The following is a 20,000-nucleotide window of genomic DNA, read 5'->3' as shown; positions in this document are numbered from 1 at the left end:
CTGCAGGTGAGTGGTCCTTTCCAGGTGAGTGTGGTCCTGCCCAGGTGGTGTGGTCCTGCCCAAGTGAGTGTGGTCCTGCCCAGGTGAGTATGGTCCTTTCCAGGTGAGTGTGTGGTCCTGCCCAGGTGAGTGTGTGACCCTATGCTGACCATACATTCCAGGAATGCAGTAGATGCCCAGGTGCCACTAACTATACCCTCCTCCCACAGTTCTGGGTATCATACGTGCCCTGTGAGTCTCAGAGGCTCAACGCTGTCCAGCTCACCATAGAACAGATTGATCTCATCAAGCGGCTCATCGACCAGTATCCAGACGACCTCCGCCTCGCCACCTCTGCCGACGGTGAGTCCCGGCACTTGTATGTGTACAGACAGTGAGAGAGAGAGAAGTGCAGACAAACAGAGAGACAAAGAAAAACATTGAGACAGAGACAAAGAGAGAGAAGGAGAGAAAAGAGCAGACAGAGACACAAAAAGAGAGAGAGAAGCAGACATATAAGTGTTTGTGTAGAGAAGAGACTAAGGAGGTGTTTGTGGCAGGGGAGGGGTGTTTGTGTGAGGGAGGTGTTTGTGGGGGAGGTGTTTGTGTGAGGTGTTTGTGTGAGGAGTGTTTGTGTGAGGTGTTTGTGTGGGGAGGTGTTTGTGGGAGGGAGGTGTTTGTGTGAGGGGTGTTTGTGTGAGAGGTGTTTGTGTGGGAGGTGTTTGTGTGAGAGGTGTTTGTGTGGGGAGGTGTTTGTGTGGGGAGGTGTTTGTGTGAGGGAGGTGTTTGTGTGAGGGAGGTGTTTGTGTGGGGAGGTGTTTGTGTGGGGGGTGTTTGTGTGAGAGGTGTTTGTGTGAGAAGGTGTTTGTAAGAGAGACTAAGGAGGTGTTTGTGGTGTTTGTGTCAGAGGTGGAGAAGCCTTCAAGAACGGCCGCATCGCCAGCCTGATCGGTGTTGAGGAGGTCACGCCATACAGAACTCCCTCGGGGTACTGCGGGCGTTGAGAGACCTGGGTGTACGGTACCTGACCTCACCCACACCTGCAGCACGCCTGGTGAGTCTCCCCCACCTGCACAACTCCTGGTGAGTCTCCCCCACACCTGGTGAGTCTCCCCACACCTGCAGCGCCCTGGTGAGTCACCCACCTGCAGCACGCCCTGGTGAGTCTCCCCACACCTGCAGCACGCCCTGGTGAGTCTCCCCCACCTGCAGCAGCACGCCCTGGTGAGTCTCACCCCACACCTGCAGCACGCCCTGGTGAGTCTCACCCCCACCTGCAGCACGCCCTGGTGAGTCTCCCCACACCTGCAGCACGCCCTGGTGAGTCTCCCCACACACCTGCAGCACGCCCTGGTGAGTCTCCCCACACCTGCAGCACGCCCTGGTGAGTCTCCCCCACCTGCTGCACGCCCTGGTGAGTCTCCCCCCACACCTGGTGAGTCTCCCCCACACCTGCAGCACGCCCTGGTGAGTCTCCCCCACCTGCAGCACGCCTGGTGAGTCTCCCCCACACCTGCAGCACGCCCTGGTAGTCTCCCCACACCTGCTGCACGCCCTGGTGAGTCTCCCCACACCTGCAGCACGCCCCTGGTGAGTCTCCCCACACCTGCTGCACGCCCTGGTGAGTCTCCCCCACACCTGCAGCACGCCCTGGTGAGTCTCCCCACACCTGCAGCACGCCCTGGTGAGTCTCCCACACCTGCAGCACGCCCTGGTGAGTCTCCCCCACACACCTGCAGCACGCCTGGTGAGTCTCCCCCACACCTGCAGCACGCCCTGGTGAGAGTCTCCCCCACACCTGCAGCACGCCCGGTGAGTCTCCCCCCACACCTGCAGCACGCCCTGGTGAGTCTCCCCACACCTGCAGCACGCCCTGGTGAGTCTCCCCCACCTGCAGCACGCCCTGGTGAGTCTCCCCCACACCTGCAGCACGCCCTGGTGAGTCTCCCCACACACCTGCAGCACGCCCTGGTAGTCTCCCCCACACCTGCAGCACGCCCTGGTGAGTCTCCCCCACACCTGCAGCACGCCCTGGTGAGTCTCCCCCACACCTGCTGCACGCCCTGGTGAGTCTCCCCACACCTGCAGCACGCCCTGGTGAGTCTCACCCCACACCTGCAGCATGCCCTGGTGAGTCTCCCCCACACCTGCTGCACGCCCTGGTGAGTCTCCCCACCTGCAGCACGCCTGGTGAGTCTCCCCACACCTGCTGATGCCCTGGTGAGTCTCCCCCCACACCTGTTGTAGATATTATTTTAAATGCAGTGTTTTGCTTTAGAAATATTGTCACGTGACCTATTTATGCATCTATGTAAATTGATATCCCCCTTAGCTGGTGCAGAACTCTTACGGGGCTGAGAGTCTTCTGGGTAACGAGGCGACTCTCTCTCACCCACAACACTCCCACATCCCCGTAAGTTTTCCAGTTTCTGGTAAGAGTTTCCGGGAGTTTAAACATTACTTCATCCTTGGCGACCCGGAAAAAAATGGAGAAAGCTTCTGGAAGTTTTCTCAAAAATTTCCAGAAATTGCTTCTGATATTCAACCTTGGAATTTGCTCCCAGACCCGTAAAAAAATTAAAGAGATTTTCTGGAATTTTTTCAGAAAATGCTCTTGATTTTCAATCTTCGAAACTAGTTCACAGACCCGGAATGGAGAAAGTTTTCCCAGATATATTTACTGTACCTACCTGTCTGTCTGTCTGTCTGTCTGTCTGTCTGTCTGTCTGTCTGTCTGCAGGAGCGGATCCAGAGGGTCCTGGGGGGTTCGAGCCCCCCCTTTTCATCAGAAAATTCCAATTTTTTCTTAAATGCAGTATTGTATTCAGGCGTTTTGTAGAGTAAAAAGTATTTACTATTGACCTCAGAATATCTCCTAATATCAAGTCCCACAACTTTTTGGACCCCCCCTTTTGATATTCCTGAATTATCTATCTATCTATCTATCTATCTATCTATCTAATAACTCTTAAATAGATACTGTAGATAGATAAATACATGTAACATCAACTAACCAAGAGTACCTCCTCCTCCTCCTCCTCCTCCTCCTCCTCCTCCTCCTCCTCCTCCCTCCTCCTCCTCCCTCCTCCTCCTCCCTCCTCCTCCCTCCTCCTCCTCCTCCTCCTCCTCCTCCTCCTCCTCCTCCTCCTCCTCCTCCTCCTCCCCTCCTCCTCCTCTTGCTCCTCCTCTTCTCCTCCTCCTCCTCCCTCCTCCTCCTCTTGCTCCTCCTCCTCCTCCTCCTCCCTCCTCCTCCCTCTTGCTCCTCCTCCTCCTCCTCTCTCCTCCTCCTCCTCCTCCCCCTCCTCCTCCTCTTGCTCCTCCTCCTCCTCCTCCCTCCTCCTCCTCCTCCCTCCTCCTCCTCCTCCTCTCCTCCTCCCTCCTCCCTCCCTCCTGCTCCTCCTCCTCCTCCTCCTCCTCCTCCCTCCTCCTCCTCCTCCTCCTCCTCCTCCTCCTCCTCCCTCCTCCCTCCTCCTCCTCCTCCTCCTCCTCCTCCTCCTCCTCCTCCTCCTCCTCCCTCCTCCTCTCCTCCCTCCTCCTCCCTCCTCCTCCTCTTGCTCCTCCTCCTCCTCCTCCTCCTCCTCCTCCCTCCTCCTCCTCCTCTTGCTCCTCCTCCTTCCTCCTCCTCCTCCTCCTCCCTCCTCCTCCTCCCTCCTCCTCCTCCTGCTCCTCCTCCTCCTCCTACAGGGCGGAATGTGCGCGCCAGAAAGAGTCAGATGAGGAGGACCCGACGTCTCCCAGAGGACTCACCCAGTTTGGCAAGGTGAGTGAGCTGGGTGAATGAGTGGGTGGGTGAGTGGGCTGGTGAGTGAGTGGCTGAGTTGGTGAGTGAGTTGGTGAGTGAGTTGGTGGGTGAGTGGGTGGGTGAGTGGGCTGGCGAGTTAGTGAGTTTGTTGGTGAGTGGGTGGGCTGGTGAGTGGGTGGGCTGGTGAGTGGGCTGATACGTGGGCTACCGGTCTTATGTTATCCCACTCACTCACAAGTTAAACATTACTCCGCCACACACAAAAATGATGAGATACTCGTGTGAGGAGAGAAGATAAACCCACCTCTTGTGCTGACGTCTCTCTAAGGTTGATTCTCATAATACAACTCTGTCAGCCACTTGAGGTGAAGGAGAGTCCCACTGTCCGTTCTTTTCTTGTATTATTTGTTCATATTTTTTTAACTTACCAAGGAACTGAAGAACCGATTTGGGGGAAAACTTTACCTGTGACAAGGATGAAGTTTTACCACCTATTTTTACCGCGTTTGTGTTCGTGGATTAATAATGTATCCAATCGTAAACACAGTCGAAGTGACCAGCGGAGATTTGGGGCCAGATATTAGCTTCTCCCTCGCTGCTTGTATCGTGTGGTGTGGTGTGGTGTGGTGTGGTGTGGTGTGGTGTGGTGTGGTGCCGTGTCGTGTCGTGTCGTGTCGTGTGGTAATAAAGGAAGACTTGGGAATATTGTTTAAAAGCTCAGGCAAGAAGATCAGATAACACTCTTCCTCAAATATATCCGTGAGGCATCGCCCTCTTACCAAAGACTAAAGACATTTCAAGCGGAATGGTTTTAATTGAAGGTTACTGGATATAAGAAAAACACAGTCTGGTGGGAAGCTACACAAATGCCAGTCTGGGAGTAGGAATTAGTTTTGGTGGACAAAGGCTTTACAATATGGAACATCAACAAAAAAGTCCAGGACCCTCTCAGATGCCCTCTTTGGTAGTGTGTGTGTGTGTGTGTGTGTGTGTGTGTGTCACTGTTGGGTGTAAGTTGTCACAACACCGACGGTGAAGATAGTAGAGTAAGCAAATGAAGAAGAGAACCTTGTGAACGTTCTATACCGAATATTTTCTGGTCAAGTCTTTATTATTGATTGTTTTGTTTTTTGCACCTAATGAGGGTGGTGAAGTGCCCACAGTCCCCAACACCACACCCAGCCCACAGTCCCCAACACCACACACCCAGCCCACAGTCCCCAACACCACACCCAGCCCACAGTACCCCAACACCACAGCCAGCCCACAGTACCCCAACACCACACAGCCAGCCCACAGTCCGCAACACTATTCTGTCTAAAACGTACATGAAATTATCAACTCCTGGCCAGGTTTAAGTGAACTTGAGATGACTCGGTTTATAAAAGATGACACACCGCCGTAGGAGAGCCACGACTCTCTTACCTCGTGTTCTGACTGACTGTTCCAGAGATAATCATAAACAGCGAGACGAACAGAGGCACAAAAATTGACGAACTGTGACCGTGTGTTCCCAATCTGTGAAGCACTTCAGGGGACGTCTTGATATTTCAGTGATAAACGAGAATCCAAATGAACTACCTCTTTATACTTGGGGTTGAAGGTGGAAGTCTCACATGTATCTCTCATCTCTCACTTCTCTCCCCCACAGACGGTAGTAAAAGAGATGAACCGCCTGGGGCTGATGGTAGATCTCTCACATGTGTCTCAAGCGACCATGAAGGCGGCGCTGGAGGTGTCGAGAGCGCCGGTCATCTTCAGCCACTCCTCCGTGTATTCCATCTGTAAGAACCCGAGGAACGTCCCCGACCACATCCTGAAGAAGGTGGTGAGTAGAGAGAGAGAGAGAGAGAGAGAGAGAGAGAGAGAGAGTCTGTAAAATTAAGACAGCTTCAGGAAATCAGTAAGAACTGTCAATAGGACTCTGGTCACAACATTAATCCCCATTTTTACTCCTGATTAGTAGGATTATGACACTAATTCCTCCTCTTTTATCTCCTGATTGGGCAAATGATTACATTAAACTCTCCCCTTTTATCCTATATTGGTCAGATTATTACACTATCAACATCCCAACTCCTTTTATGATTGGTCAGCATGTTATATTGACCCTGGCCTCTCCCTGAAATACCCCCCCCCCCAGCTCATGTTCGGTGGAAGTAGTGAGAATATCGTACTAATCCCTGTCTTTGTCTTGACTGGCCAGGCGAGTAAAGGAGGTGTGGTGATGATCAGCTTTTACAACTACTTCCTCACCTGTAGTAAAGAGGCAACCATTGGTGATGTTATAGGTGAGTTGTTCACCTCTGGATAAAATTCCTTGGGACAGTTTTGTAATCCTCTACTGAAGATTCGTATACAGTCCCCTTCACTAGTGCGTTTACAGGGGCTTGTCAGGTCTTGTACAGTGTGGCGCAGTGCTGTGTTTGTTTACATTCGACAGAAGGAAACTCACAATAGTAAACATACTATGGAATCAAATTAAAACAATATTAAAACAAATATCTTTATGTAATTATTTGTGGAATGTTTATACGACGAGCCCCTGTAAATTAGGGTTGCCATATCTGAACATTCAAAAAAGAGGACGTTCCCGAAGACACACCCCGGCACACACAGGCTAATATACAACATACATGGTATAGAAATCTTAAAAAAAATTACCTTTGCTTAAGGCTGAACATCTTCATTCCCTTAGCTGCAGTCTTCTTCCCCCACTGTGTGTGTGACTTGATGTGCCCATGCATACTTTTCTGTAGATCGGATCTTTTTCAGTATTGGCTGATTGCTCTTTAGAAAGGTATAGAAGTCACTGCAAGATGTTTCTCGGAAGTTGTACTGTACAGTCAGAATGCCTTTCATTGTTTCAACACTCAATTTGTTCCTTTCCTTTGTCCATTGACTTTGCATCAGTGAAAAAACTCTTTCGACATTTGCATGGAGATGATATAGCAAAGAAGAATTGTGCAATTCTTAGCAATTCTGAGTGGCATTCAATGTTCTTTGATTTTTCAAAGTATCTGGTCCACTTTTTATGTGTTGGCAGATTACTAAATTCTTCATCACTTGTAATTTTCCACAAACTGCTTCAGGTTACTAACTTGGTCAAAACACTTCATCAACTTCTACCCCCTTATCAATCAAATATTTGACAGCTAAGTTGACAACACCGTACAGGCGTACAAGTGACTTATCAGCTGACGAAAACTGAAAGAGATCTCTACGGTTTCCACCTTCCCTCTCTTTCTCTCCCGTCATTACAGTTTCATGTTTTTTTTTTCCGTGGAGAAAATGATGGAAGCTGAAATTCCGGACTTTTGAAGAATTTTATAAATTCCTTCCGGATGAAGATTTCGAGACCTAAATGGAGGACATGTCCGGGAAAATACGGACGTATGGCAACCCTACTGTAAATGCACTAGTGAAGGGGACTGTACACACACCAAAAAAAGTCTGTCAATTCTCTCCCGTCCATGAACCTGTGAATCCGAGACATCACACAGTACACCACTTATGGGCCCAACAATGTATGATGAGTCAGATTCACAGGGACGGAAGGCTGACACAACTAGTGTTGGTGGGTGAACTTAACAGGGATTGTGTATCTAAACATTAATTTCTAATGAGTTTTGTTGTTATTTAGACTTGAATATAGAAAACAGTGTTCTGCAGCTGTAACCAACCATACATTATATGACCCACGAGTAGAGGCCAGATATTAACAAGTGTCTAAGGAATTTTGTCAGTAATTGTATATAGAAAACAGTATTATAAAAAGACCCGGTTGTGTATAACGAGGCAGGTGCTTAAAGATTAAGACAGTTTAGATATAAATAATCTCCTCCTTCAATATCTCTCTATCTAACCTAACCTAACCACTAGCCCTAATCTACTCGCCATCTACTAGCCATAAATTACTAGCCACGAGTTACTAGCCCCCATCTACTAACCACCATATACTAGCTACCAACTGCTAATGACCTCTAACTACCCCTCAGAACACATCAACCACGTCAGAAAAGTCGCCGGTATTGACCACGTCGGCATCGGGGCAGACTTTGATGGCATAAACATGTGAGTATAGACAACAGGTTAAGAGTGAGCTTATCATCGGACAATGTCTTCCTCCCTCTCCCTCTGTACTCTCCCACCTCCTTCCTCCCTCCTTCCCCTCCCCTCCCACCTCATCCTTCTTTCCTCTCTCCCTCCCACCTCATCCTCTCCCACTCTTTCTCTCCTTCCTTCCTTCTTCTTCCTCCCTCTCCCTCTGTACTCTCCCACCTCCTTCCTCCCTCCTTCCCCTCCCCTCCCACCTCATCCTCTCCCACTCTTTCTCTCCTTCCTTCCTCTACTTCCTCTCCCTCTGTCCCCTCCCACCTCCTTCCCTCATCTCTTTCTCCTCCCTTCCCACCTTCATTTCTCCTTTGCCTCCCCAAGCTCCAGGCACTGTGTGTGTGTGTGTGTGTGTGTGTGTGTGTGTGTGTGTGTGTGTGTGTGTGTGTGTGTGTGTGTGTCTAGACTTTTAGCGTCAAGCTTTGAGACAAATTAAAATAATGAATAGCGGTAATTACGAAGTTGACAGATGCTTCGAAGTTCGTGAGATCCCGAGACTAACTGATGGGTGTAGTGTGGTGGTGGTGATGATGGTGGTGATGGTGATGGTGGTGATGGTGGTGGTGATGATGGTGATGAGGGTGGTGATGATGATGATGGTGGTGGTGGTGGCGGTGATGATGGTGGTGATAGTGATGGTGATGGTGGTGGTGGTTTCATGACCAGACTTGACCAACACTTCAGCAGGTTCAGATACATTCAGGAGCCTGTACAGTACATACCCAGTACTTACCAACATTGGCGTGACCTACCGCCCAAGCGGCTAATGAGCCGATCTGCGGTGAAGAGGATAAAAGTAAAAAGTAAAAAAGTAAAAGAACATCAATATCATAACCCCTAAAACATGAAATCAGTTCACGAACAACCAAAAATCTACCTAACTTATGATAGATAGTTCACATCTACTGTAATTTACTACCTAACACATTAAAAACAATAATGAAATAATATCTTCATGAAAGTATGCAGCTAAAACCATTAAGGAGAAGCTAAATAAATGTTTGACACAACCGCCATCTGCATAGACGCTGGCTGTGTGGCATCAAGCTTAGCAACAGCAACGCAACACGACTGGGGACACTGCCTCTGTTGACCCTTAGCAATACTCCCCTTCCCGCTCTCACACACAAAGAACTGTTCAGTCCCTTTCTGGTTTTGTCCTTATGATAATTATTTATTTAATTTTTTTTTTTTTGCAAATTGTGTACATTATATAGGATTATGTTTGCATGTAACTGAATAAAAAAATATGAGATATATTTATATAACTGAAATCATGAGCTGAAAACTAAACATAACACACACCTCACCCTGGTAAGGAGAGCGCTAGGGGCACGCAATTTGAATATTTGCCGGGATCCAAATTCGTAAAGCAGGGGAAGCTTTCGTAACATGAAAAAATAGGAGGAGAGGCGACAGGAGTTTTGTGGATGACTGTACAGTACATCCAGAATAACGCCCAAAACGCTAAAAACCGCCAGAATTCGAGAGGGTTGACAGTACATCTGGAGACTAGTAAACGACTAACACATCCCTCCACCTACTAACACCCACTCTGTCTTTTTCAGGCTACCTGTCGGGCTGGAGGATGTGTCTGGCTACCCGAGACTCTTCGCTGAGCTCCTCTCTGATCCCAATTGGTCACTACAGGACCTGAGGAAGCTGGCTGGCCATAACCTACTGAGGGTGATGCGTGACGTCGAGAGGGTAGGTGTACAAGCGCATACACACTTTTTCTTTCTTTCTCTAACACAAGGACGCAGGTAGCTACATGGGGTACCTTACCTGAATGAAAAGATAATTGTGTGTGGGTGTGTGTGTGTGTGTGTGTGTGTGTTTTATCCTGCAAATCATCACCATCATTATCATTGACATCATCCATCCATCAACCTACCTACTTAAATAACCACCCATCCATTTATCCATCCACCTATCCATGTATGTATGTATGTATGTATGTATGTATGTATGTACTGTACCGTTTGTTTGTTTGTGTACAGGTTCGTGTAGAGATGCAGCAGCAGAGGTCAGCGCCCTATGAGGAAGAAATCAACAAACTCCCCGCTGACCAACAGTCCTGCTTCTACCGTTTCACCCGCCCTACTGACGACGTTGACTGATCACCTGCTTCCTGACTTTCTTCATCTGCTCACCTGCTGATGTCTGCGGTCCTGCATCTGCTGACCTGATTAATATATTGACCTTACTCACCTTGTCTACCTTGTGACCTGTTGGACCAGGTGTGGGGGTAATAATCTTGGAGTGAGATTCACCAACATTTACAGCTGTTATGTTTAAGATCATACAAGTTGACAGTACAAGTGTGTGTGTGTGTGTATAGGTCATTCTTCTTCCTTTTCGTTTCTCTCCTCATTTCTAAAGGTTTCTGTTCCTCTTGGTAGATAAAAACGTGGATTATTTTGTCATGTGTTCACGTCTATCACTCCTGAACTTAAATATACACCAGAGAATAATAATAATACTCATTCAACATCATCTATGAGACTTCACCTTAACTTAACAGCCACGATGACAAGAGACCGCAATCCTATTTTATAATTATTCATCTTCTACATAAGTAAATTCCTTTTAGATATGTCTGAGCAAAAAACACATTTACATACATTACCTAAGAAATGATTAAAAAGGACCTTGTAAATAGTTAAACGTGTTATGGAAGATGAATATACCTGTAGTATGTGTGATCGTTAGTTTGGTTACCAGGTGGGAGTCGACTCTCTGGCTCCAGTACGTTAGAGACCCTCCTTGACCAAGTTAGACTAGACTCTTGGATTCGATACCTTCAAGTGTGTGGGTTCGAATCCTTGCACCCAATGGAGCTAAAGTGTTCCATTAGTAATAATATCTATCTTAAGTCACCATACTCAAAAGATTTACTGATCCCATTCAAGGGGTTAAATCATCGTAATCAGGAGGTTAAATCATTATATTAGAGGGTTTAATCATTGCAGGGGTTAAATCATTATATTCAAGAGGTTAAATCATTGTACTCAAGAGGCTAAATCATTGTATTCAAGGGGTTAAATCGTTGCAGGGGTTAATTATATTCAAGAGGTTAAATCATTGTACTCAAGAGGTTAAATCTTTATATTCAAGAGGTAAATCATTGTACTGAAGGGGTTAAATCCTCATCATATTCCAGGGCTACATCATTGGACTGAAGAGATTTGGCTTTTGAGGGAAAATTATCAGCAATTTGTTAGTCTCGTGTTTGAAACCAGACTTGTAAACTGTACGTCGTGTCCAACTTTTAATATTGGCAACTTTTTCATATATTTGTGAGTTTTATTATCCTTTTATCATCACAGGTCACTATCAAGTCAGTCTACATGTCACTATCAAGTCAGTCTACATGTCACTATCAAGTCAGTCTACATGTCACTATCAAGTCAGTCTACATGTCACTATCAAGTCAGTCTACATGTAACTATCCAGTCAGTATTCATGTCACTATCAAGTCAGTCTACATGTCACTATCAAGTCAGTCTACATGTCACTATCAAGTCAGTCTACATGTCACTATCAAGTCAGTCTACATGTCACTATCCAGTCAGTCTACATGTTACTATCAAGTCATCTACATGTCACTATCCAGTCAGTCTACATGTCACTATCAAGTCAATCTACATGTCACTATCCAGTCAGTCTACATGTCACTATCCAGTCAGTCTACATGTCACTATCCAGTCAGTCTACATGTACTATCAAGTCAGTCTACATGTCACTATCCAGTCAGTCTACATGTCACTATCAAGTCAATCTACATGTCACTATCCAGTCAGTCTACATGTCACTATCAAGTCAGTCTACATGTCACTATCCAGTCAGTCTACATGTTACTATCAAGTCAGTCTACATGTCACTATCCAGTCAGTCTACATGTCACTATCAAGTCAATCTACATGTCACTATCCAGTCAGTCTACATGTCGAGTGACAATGAAAAGAAATTTATGATTCATTTACCTGAGGTTAAGGCCATAGTGAATGAGCCACCACCTGTTTCATCAAGTACTGCTCAGTACTGGTCCTTGTTACCTTAGTTAACCTGCTGCAGCTATGTGGATCATCTTTGGTACAGTCATTATAAAACTATCTAATATTGACACCATCTGGCATAACTTAGTCTAGGAAAATATCCCTGTGTTTACTGTACCTCTCCCATAGTTTCTTGGAAATTGATGCCAAAAGAAATTTAAAACTCCAACTTTGAGGTGACACTGTCAGTATATATGTAGAAGGTGTTAAATTCATTTAATTAATTACTGAACAATCCACACTTCCCTCGATGACAAGACCAACAAAGTATCTTATCAGTGAGGCTGAGTAGAGTTCTTTTACGACACACGAGCTGTCTTTTACCTGCTAGAAATCTGTCAACAGCAGCTGTAAGTCTGATCCCACACCGAACAAGACCACAATTGGTAGTGGAGATGCACAAGTTCCAACAATTCCCTGAAAAGGGCAGATGGAAACAGACTAAACTTTGTAGCTGTAAATGACATGTAAAATATCATCACAATAATATTGTTATCGTTAGAATTCCCGCCGAAATTTTTGTTTAGCCTTTTTGTGTTTATAAAGTACTGTAGCAAGATTATTTCACATAAACAGCGAATGGTATAACATACAATTAATTACCTGTATATTATAATGGTAATATTTTTAGTAATGTACTTCATAACCATTCACTAATTAAGGTTGAAGCTGCCTCACCTGTTGGGTAAAGTGCCGTAGTGCAGGCACCAGTCTAGTGGCCCTCTTGTGGACGCTCTCAATCATCTGACAGTCTCTAGCATATCTCGGGGACCAGATAGTGAGACTGTCCGCTGCTGTACACGACCACATTGTGGGTCGGGTGTCATGGTCACAGTGTGTGTGATGATTCATATTATGCTCCACGCCCACAAAACATGTGGATAACTGGTGAGTTACCCCGCGGAGGAAACGTTTTTTTCTAGCTTAAGTGCCGTCCATTTTCTCTAACTTTCTGAAACCAACCTCTCTATAAAGTAAACTTGAATGTGTGTGAGGACACCGCTGTTTTGGGTCAACTTAGATATGTCTGATTACAGATGAAGCATTCAAGATCCTTTGTGACTGACTTTGAAAGCTTCATTTGTATTTATTTTTAATGAAATTGTCAATATAAGTCAGGGTAGAGATTACTGTGAGAATGAGGTATTGACGTCTTCCCTAGAGACGCTGTTAGTTGCTAACTAATGCTGAAGCTACCTCTTTGTGATCAGTGAACCTCAGAGAATCTGATATTTGTATCGAAAGTATTGTCAATTATCTTGTTTAGAAACTAATTAATTATTCTGAAGGGAAGTATCAGCCTCCTTATCTTGACCATCTAACGGGGTGTAACCTAATACTCCTTGTCTTATGCTCCTCCCACCAGGGACTGCCATCCTGAAACTTGAAATCAATTTAATTTTTGTCTTTTAAAACTCAGTCATTGCATAGTTTGAAAAAATGACATAAGTCAATTAAAATGAGTTCGTAGCCTGATTTCCACACATGAAAGGTGTGTAGTAACAGAGGTTGTTTTAGATCTGTGTGAGTACACAGGGGTGGGGAAGTACGGGCTGAGACAGTCTCAGACTAAAATCCGCCATCGCCCTATTCACAGATTCCTGTAGGTCAAGAGTGGTCGTTGTATGTTGGGACGACATCCAGCCCTCGTAGTGGAGATGGATGAAACCACGGAGACCGAGTCGCGTTACAGTATATCCACGCGGCCCAGCCAGGCCAGCCGCCCGCCAGGCCAGCCGCCCGCCAGGCGCCAGTCTGTGTTGCAGTCCTTGATCTCACGCACTATAGTTAACACAGCCAGCTCACAGTAGCAGTGTTGTGTTTTGAGTCCACCTCTAAGTAGTGTGTGCTGGGGCTGTGTTATTCATCTGAGTACCCATGTATGCATCTCCTCAGGGTATAAGTGTGTGGAAGCAACAAGAGTATGAGGTCGCCACTTATTTCTTGGCGAATATAGAAAAATATCAGAAAGAAGCTACGTCCGTGATAATGTTAAGGTAGTATTGTTGGTGTGTCCCTAGAGTCCTGTGATTGGTTAAGAGTTGAGGACCTCAGGTACTGTGTATTGTTGGTGCTCAAGTGACCAGCATAATATGTAAAGTACTTGAGAGTATTATCAGAGATGCCGCGATGGAACATCTACTACGGAACAACCTTGTAAAGGATTGCCAACACGGTTTTATGCCGGGGCGCTCCTGCTTAACACAATTGCTCAAGGTATTGGATATTTGGACCCATATTCTGGAACGGGGTGGTAATATCGACAATATTAACCAAGATTTTGCCAAGGCTTTCGACAGTGTACCCCATGAAAGGCTGAAAATCAAACTGGAAGGGTACGGAATTCGGGGAAATGTCCCAGCATGGATAGAAGACTTTCTACATGACCACAAGCAGTGTGTGGTGATTAATGGCACGAAACCATCATCCGTACCTGTCACAAGTGGGTACCACAGGGCAGTGTATTGGGCCCGCTGTTGTTTGTTTGTTTCATAAATGACATGCCTGACGTTGTACACTCCTCCATACAAATGTTTGCCAATGACGCCAAGTTATTTCGGGAAATCAAGAACCAAGCTACTACTACTTTGCTACGCCCACTGCCGTAGATATTTCAGATTCTTGCACTGGAATTGCGATGGTCATACACAATTTTATAACAAACACGAGGGGATTTGTGCAAACATCACAGTTGCTTGTGTTTCACGTCTTTGCCTTGACGTTCTGAATGTGTACACACACACACACACACACACATACACACACACACGCACACACATACACTATCACACAGTAAATTCCATATGATCAATGATATATAACAACGTGAAAACGTTAACACAGGCTCACTCCGCTGGTTACCATGGAAACAGGGAACGCTACCCTCACGCCCTGGGTCTTAGCTCGTCGCGTCGCCAACAGATGGAGGTGACCGGGGCTCAGTGGCTCACGTTTCTTTTATCTTTCCTGTCTGTCTATCTCATGACGTCACCACAACAACACACCTGCCGAGCTCTTGGTCAGTTGTGGGATGGTAACAGCAGGTGTGTGATACAACTCTCCATCACTTTAAGGAAGAATAAAGATCAGAGAAGAAGATGGAAAGGCTTCATAAATGATCAATTATGAAGGTTGTTGGAGGGAGAGAACTACTACCATTACTTTACCAAGAAGACTTATAAAAGGATTAACAATTGATCAATACCACAACGGCCAGGTAAGCCCAGCCTCCTACACCTAGTATCTCTCTCTCTCTCTTATTCACTCGCTCTCTTTTCTCTTCCAATATTATTTCAGGTAAAGATGGAGGAGACAGTTAACACCAGATATGACTTGAAGAACCTGACCTAACCTACTGTACCTAAACTGGTCAATTTGAAGTTTAGACTAACCACGGTTCTCGAGCTGAGCAATGTGTTTTACTGATAGTTTAAACAATTGTAACACTTTATTGTTTAAACCAGGGGTCCACAACCTTTATACACTAGTCGGCCACTTAAGGTGCAAGTAATCAGTGATCGGCTGCAGATGTACTAAGCCAACCTAAGTCAGCACTGTGTTCCACAGTACTGAATGTAAAATCATAAATGCCGGACTATATTTTATTGTCAGAAAATTGTTATAAACAACACCGATAATTAAGACTAAACATAGCATTCATTTCAGCAAATAACATACATACTCTGCTTTAAAATAATAGCACGAGTTAATTATAATGTAACAAAAGTAAGGAAACATAACTTTTAGCAGTACAAAATATGGTAATATGAAACTGTCTCCGAGCGGTACAAAATTTAGACGTCACTCGGCCGGCCACCAACGTACTGTAGCTCTTTCCCGATAAATGGGGGTTGTGGACCAATGGTTTAAACTACCAGCAAAACCCATTGCTCAACTCAGAGCCGTGGTTGGTCTAAACCGACCAAAGCGAGGCTGCATAGAACCTATTAAAACCCTACCTAACCATCTAATCTGTGCATTATCTTCCTTACAATCATCCAAACATCATATATCTAAAAAAATGAACTAAGTCAATCCAATATAAATCATAATGGTGGAGCAGATAGCGGCAATTTATGAGGAACTGCCACCACCAGAAGTTGTTTGATTTGGTTCATTTTTCCATAGATGTTCTTTGGGTAATGTACAGTACACCACTACCACCAGAAAAAAGTTTACACATTTAAGAAATTGGTCCAAAGAGTTGTTATTATTATTATTATTATTATTATTATTATTATTATTATTATTATTATTATTATTATTATAGTAAGTATTATTGCTGCTGCTGTTGTAGTAAGTTTTTTAAAAGATGTGACATTTACTAGAACTTAACCTAGCCACAGAACCCAGGAACTACCATATATCTTACCTAATCTAAGATTCCCTAGATGACCGAAACTAAAATAATACTAAAAGAGGCGACATTTACTAAAACCTGACCTAACCAACCTAACTTCCTAGCGGGGGACAGACCCCAGCCATATTAAACAGAAAGTACTTGTTTTGATATCCGTTACCAATGAAAGCAACTTCGTCTAAGCGTCATGGTGTAATTCTACGTTTTTTGTGACACGAGAGCACGACAACGTTGAGGCGGGTGATGACCTTCCTGTAACTGTCCCATTGCTTTATTGCCTTGACTGTCAGGGACCACAAGAGGTATATGTCACCATCTACTTATACATAATAATTTAGATTTAAATCTTGTACGCTACCCATGCTTTGGTGGCTGCTAAATCCCACTGTCCTCAACTCACATCGAGTCATAGCGAGTCCTGTGAGACGCGAGTGCCAGTGTCCGCCGCATGGTCTTGTGACCCCTGGGGTGTAATAAATTAATTAAATAATAACGTCGGTGTGTCGGGCAGATTTATCGGAGGAATATTTTACCGAGAATGTTAGATGTCTCTTACATGTAATTTTGGATAAAAAATGCCAATAAGCAAAGTGACTCTACCTAGACCACCAGCTAGAAATTGGTTAGGGTTAGGTTTCTTTTGGTCAGGTTCATTATTATTCATTTCCCACTGAAGTGTATGGGAAAAGAGTTACTCAGAATGATGAGATATAACCATGTTTGTGTTAAAACCATTAAAATTGGTGAAAGTTCACTTGTAAAAAATTTACTATAATGTGTGGAAGAGGTTGTACTGTTTACTGTACAGTACAGTATGTACACACTAGCATACACTGCTATGGTACTTTTTTACACTTATTGAATGTACAACAGTACTGCTCAACACAGATAATATTTAAAAACAGCAGTGAATGAGAGCGTAATTGCTTGTATAATGGCAACAGGCAATGAATTGATAGTGTCACATATGAGAGTTTGAAAAGGGAGGCTGTGAGATACAGCAGCCAATCATAGGCATCCCAGGGCAGTAGTGATAATCATAGTTCACGGCACTCTTGAGTGTACCCACCCGGAATGGCGGAGATTTTTTCCCTGAGTTTCTTTGGACCGAGATGGTCAGTTGTAAATAAACAGGGTTGGTGACAACAACAATGGCAGAAATATTTATGGTAAAACATAAATTTCTTTTCCACTTACAAAAGCAATATAGAGATCACTTTTGGTTTATTGAAAAGTTTCCTAATGTTTCTCGCTAACCTGTTCTTTCTTTAAAAATATTACTTGGTTAATTTTTTAAATTTGTATTAATACTGTAATTAGTTTAGGTTAGACCTAAGGTACAGTCCTCTTACTAGTGGGTCTGCAGGGGCTCATCATATAAACATTCCACAAATCATTATCTTGAGATATTTGTTGTAATATTGGAATCCATAATATGTTTACTATTATGAATTTCTCCGTTTAATGTTACTCTAACACAGGGCTGCCACACTGCACAAAAACCTGATGCAGAGCCCCCTTGTAAACACAGTACAGTAGTGGAGGGGGGCTGTACCTAACCTCATATAGGCCACTGCACTACAACACGACACACAACTTCTCCTTCCTAACTTAACATCCCAATCTCCTAGTCACTTACATCATTATAACCTGACATTGAAGTAAGCTAACCTCACTCACCTCTGCAGTATGTACCTTACTTGAAGTAAGCTAACCTCACCACCTCACCTCTGCAGTATTTACCTTTACTTGAAGTGTTTAACCTCACCTCACCTCTCTGCAGCAGTATGTAACCTTTTACTTTGAAGTAAGCCAACCTCACCTCACCTCTCTGCAGTATGTACTTTACTTTTGAAGTGTTAACCTCACCACCTCAGCCTCTGCAGTATTTACCTTAATACTTGAAGTAAGCTAACTCAATTCTCGTCTCTGCAGTATGTACCTTACTTGAAGTAAGCTAACCTCACCTCACCTCTCTGCAGTATGTACCTTTACTTTGAAGTAAGCTAACCTCACCTCACCTCTCTGCAGTATGTACCTTTACTTTGAAGTAAGCTAACCTCACCTCACCTCTCTGCAGTATTTACCTTTACTTTGAAGTAAGCTAACCTCACCTCACCTCACCTCTCTGCAATATTTTACTTCAATATGTAAATTGAATGGCCTTACATTACTCTCTGTTTATGTCACTTGGCTTAATTGTTCCACTTGTGAAGTTTATCATTGACTGTTTCATTACTGGCCTCAGAATGGATGACATGAAGATTAGACACCCTAGCTTATTTCACCCGATGATTAAACACCCTAATCTAACCTAACCTACTCTTAACTTAACCCAACCTAACCTAACCTCCCAAGTTCTTTATAGTTAATAATTTTGTTTGTTACAGATGTTACAACAAAACATTGGGAAATTGAACTGCTCCACCATGGCTGAAAATGGTAACTGGTGTATGGAACAAGAGCTGTCACCATGACACTGGCACCGTGGCACTGTACCACATATAACAAGGTGACACTGGCACCGTGGCACTGTACCACATATAACAAGGTAAACTATAGGAGAAACTCTCATACCTTAAAGAGGAGCTGTTTGTGCTCCTCAAACTCTTAAGACAAGCTGCTGTAACTTGTGCTCCTGTTAGTCATTTGTCTGTCTGTTTTCATAACTTTCTATCTGTCTAATTGCTTATGTATGTTTGTGTCTTTCAGTACATCTATCCATTATCTACCACTTATCTCTGTCACTTTATCTACTGTTTTATCTATAGTGCAGTATATATCAATCTATTTATCACGAAAGTAAAACCCCACTATTAAAATAATGGGGCTCTACCTATTACATTTATGAGATCTTATGAAGTACGAGGGACACCTTCTCCCCGGGGGAAAACAACAACGGTGGAAAAAATAAGGGGGAAAACCTTTAGACCGTAGATGTACAACTGACCGTGATCGGCACACATACACTCTTATGGGGAAGAAGATATTTGTAATAATGCATCCTTTGTGATAACCTGGGTAGTCTTATGGCTTATCTATATCTGTATGTATGTACAGTACTGATTATTTATATTTTCATCTCCTTATGTGTCAGTCTATCAGCCAATCTATCTATGTTTACCTGTATAAACTACTGTATTAATGTACCACTAATTTAGCTGGGAATATTAAGACAAAAATGACAGAGTTTGTCAAGCATGGAAAGCTTACAGTCCCAAGATGTTGACATAAACCAAACTTGCATAAAACATACAACTTCTGTACTGAATGACTATTAATTTATGGACATATTTTTATCATAAACTGTTGTGTATATTAAATGTTTTTTGTTTGTTTGTTACAGATGAGTTAACAACTAAACCTTGAGAAACTAACATGTGGATCATGGAGACACTGCTGTTACAGGTGTGTCTTTCTGTATGTTGTATTTATCCATATCTCTATTTTTCTATATATGTCCAACTGTTTATCTTTACTACATTATATCTATATTTCTTTCTATCAGTCCTTTAATATCTGTATGTCAGTCAATATTTGTTATCTATCAGTTGTCAGACTATCTATAGCTACAAGTATCTGTCAGTCTGTCTTATATTTATAGAAAGGTGTTGGCAGCAGTGAGTGTGCAAGGTTGATACACAAGAGGTGCTTTGAAGTGGATAAGTGTTGCACATGTGGCTTTAGCAAGGCTGGAGACACTCAACATTGAGGATATATCCCTGGACTGTGTCAATGAGTGTGACAT

The 20,000-nt window shown here is 44.2% G+C and overlaps 1 long non-coding RNA gene and 1 pseudogene across 1 annotated transcript; both read left to right on the top strand.

The window, feature by feature from the left end:
• Window positions 1-11,130, top strand: part of LOC121866181 — a 52,732-nt pseudogene extending 41,602 nt beyond the window's left edge.
• A 3,738-nt stretch (window positions 11,131-14,868) lies between these two features.
• LOC121866180 lies at window positions 14,869-19,722 on the top strand. The gene is made up of 3 exons (XR_006088921.1): window positions 14,869-15,109; window positions 18,643-18,803; window positions 19,599-19,722. It is a non-coding gene; the product is annotated as an uncharacterized LOC121866180 (long non-coding RNA).
• The last annotated feature ends 278 nt before the right edge of the window (window positions 19,723-20,000 follow it).

This window comes from Homarus americanus, unplaced genomic scaffold (genome assembly GCF_018991925.1).
Source record: "Homarus americanus isolate GMGI-L3 unplaced genomic scaffold, GMGI_Hamer_2.0 scaffold22466, whole genome shotgun sequence".
NCBI classification, from domain to species: Eukaryota; Metazoa; Arthropoda; class Malacostraca; order Decapoda; family Nephropidae; genus Homarus; species Homarus americanus.
The sequence above is the reverse complement of the archived record's forward strand: the minus strand, read 5'-3'. Positions and strand labels throughout refer to the sequence as shown.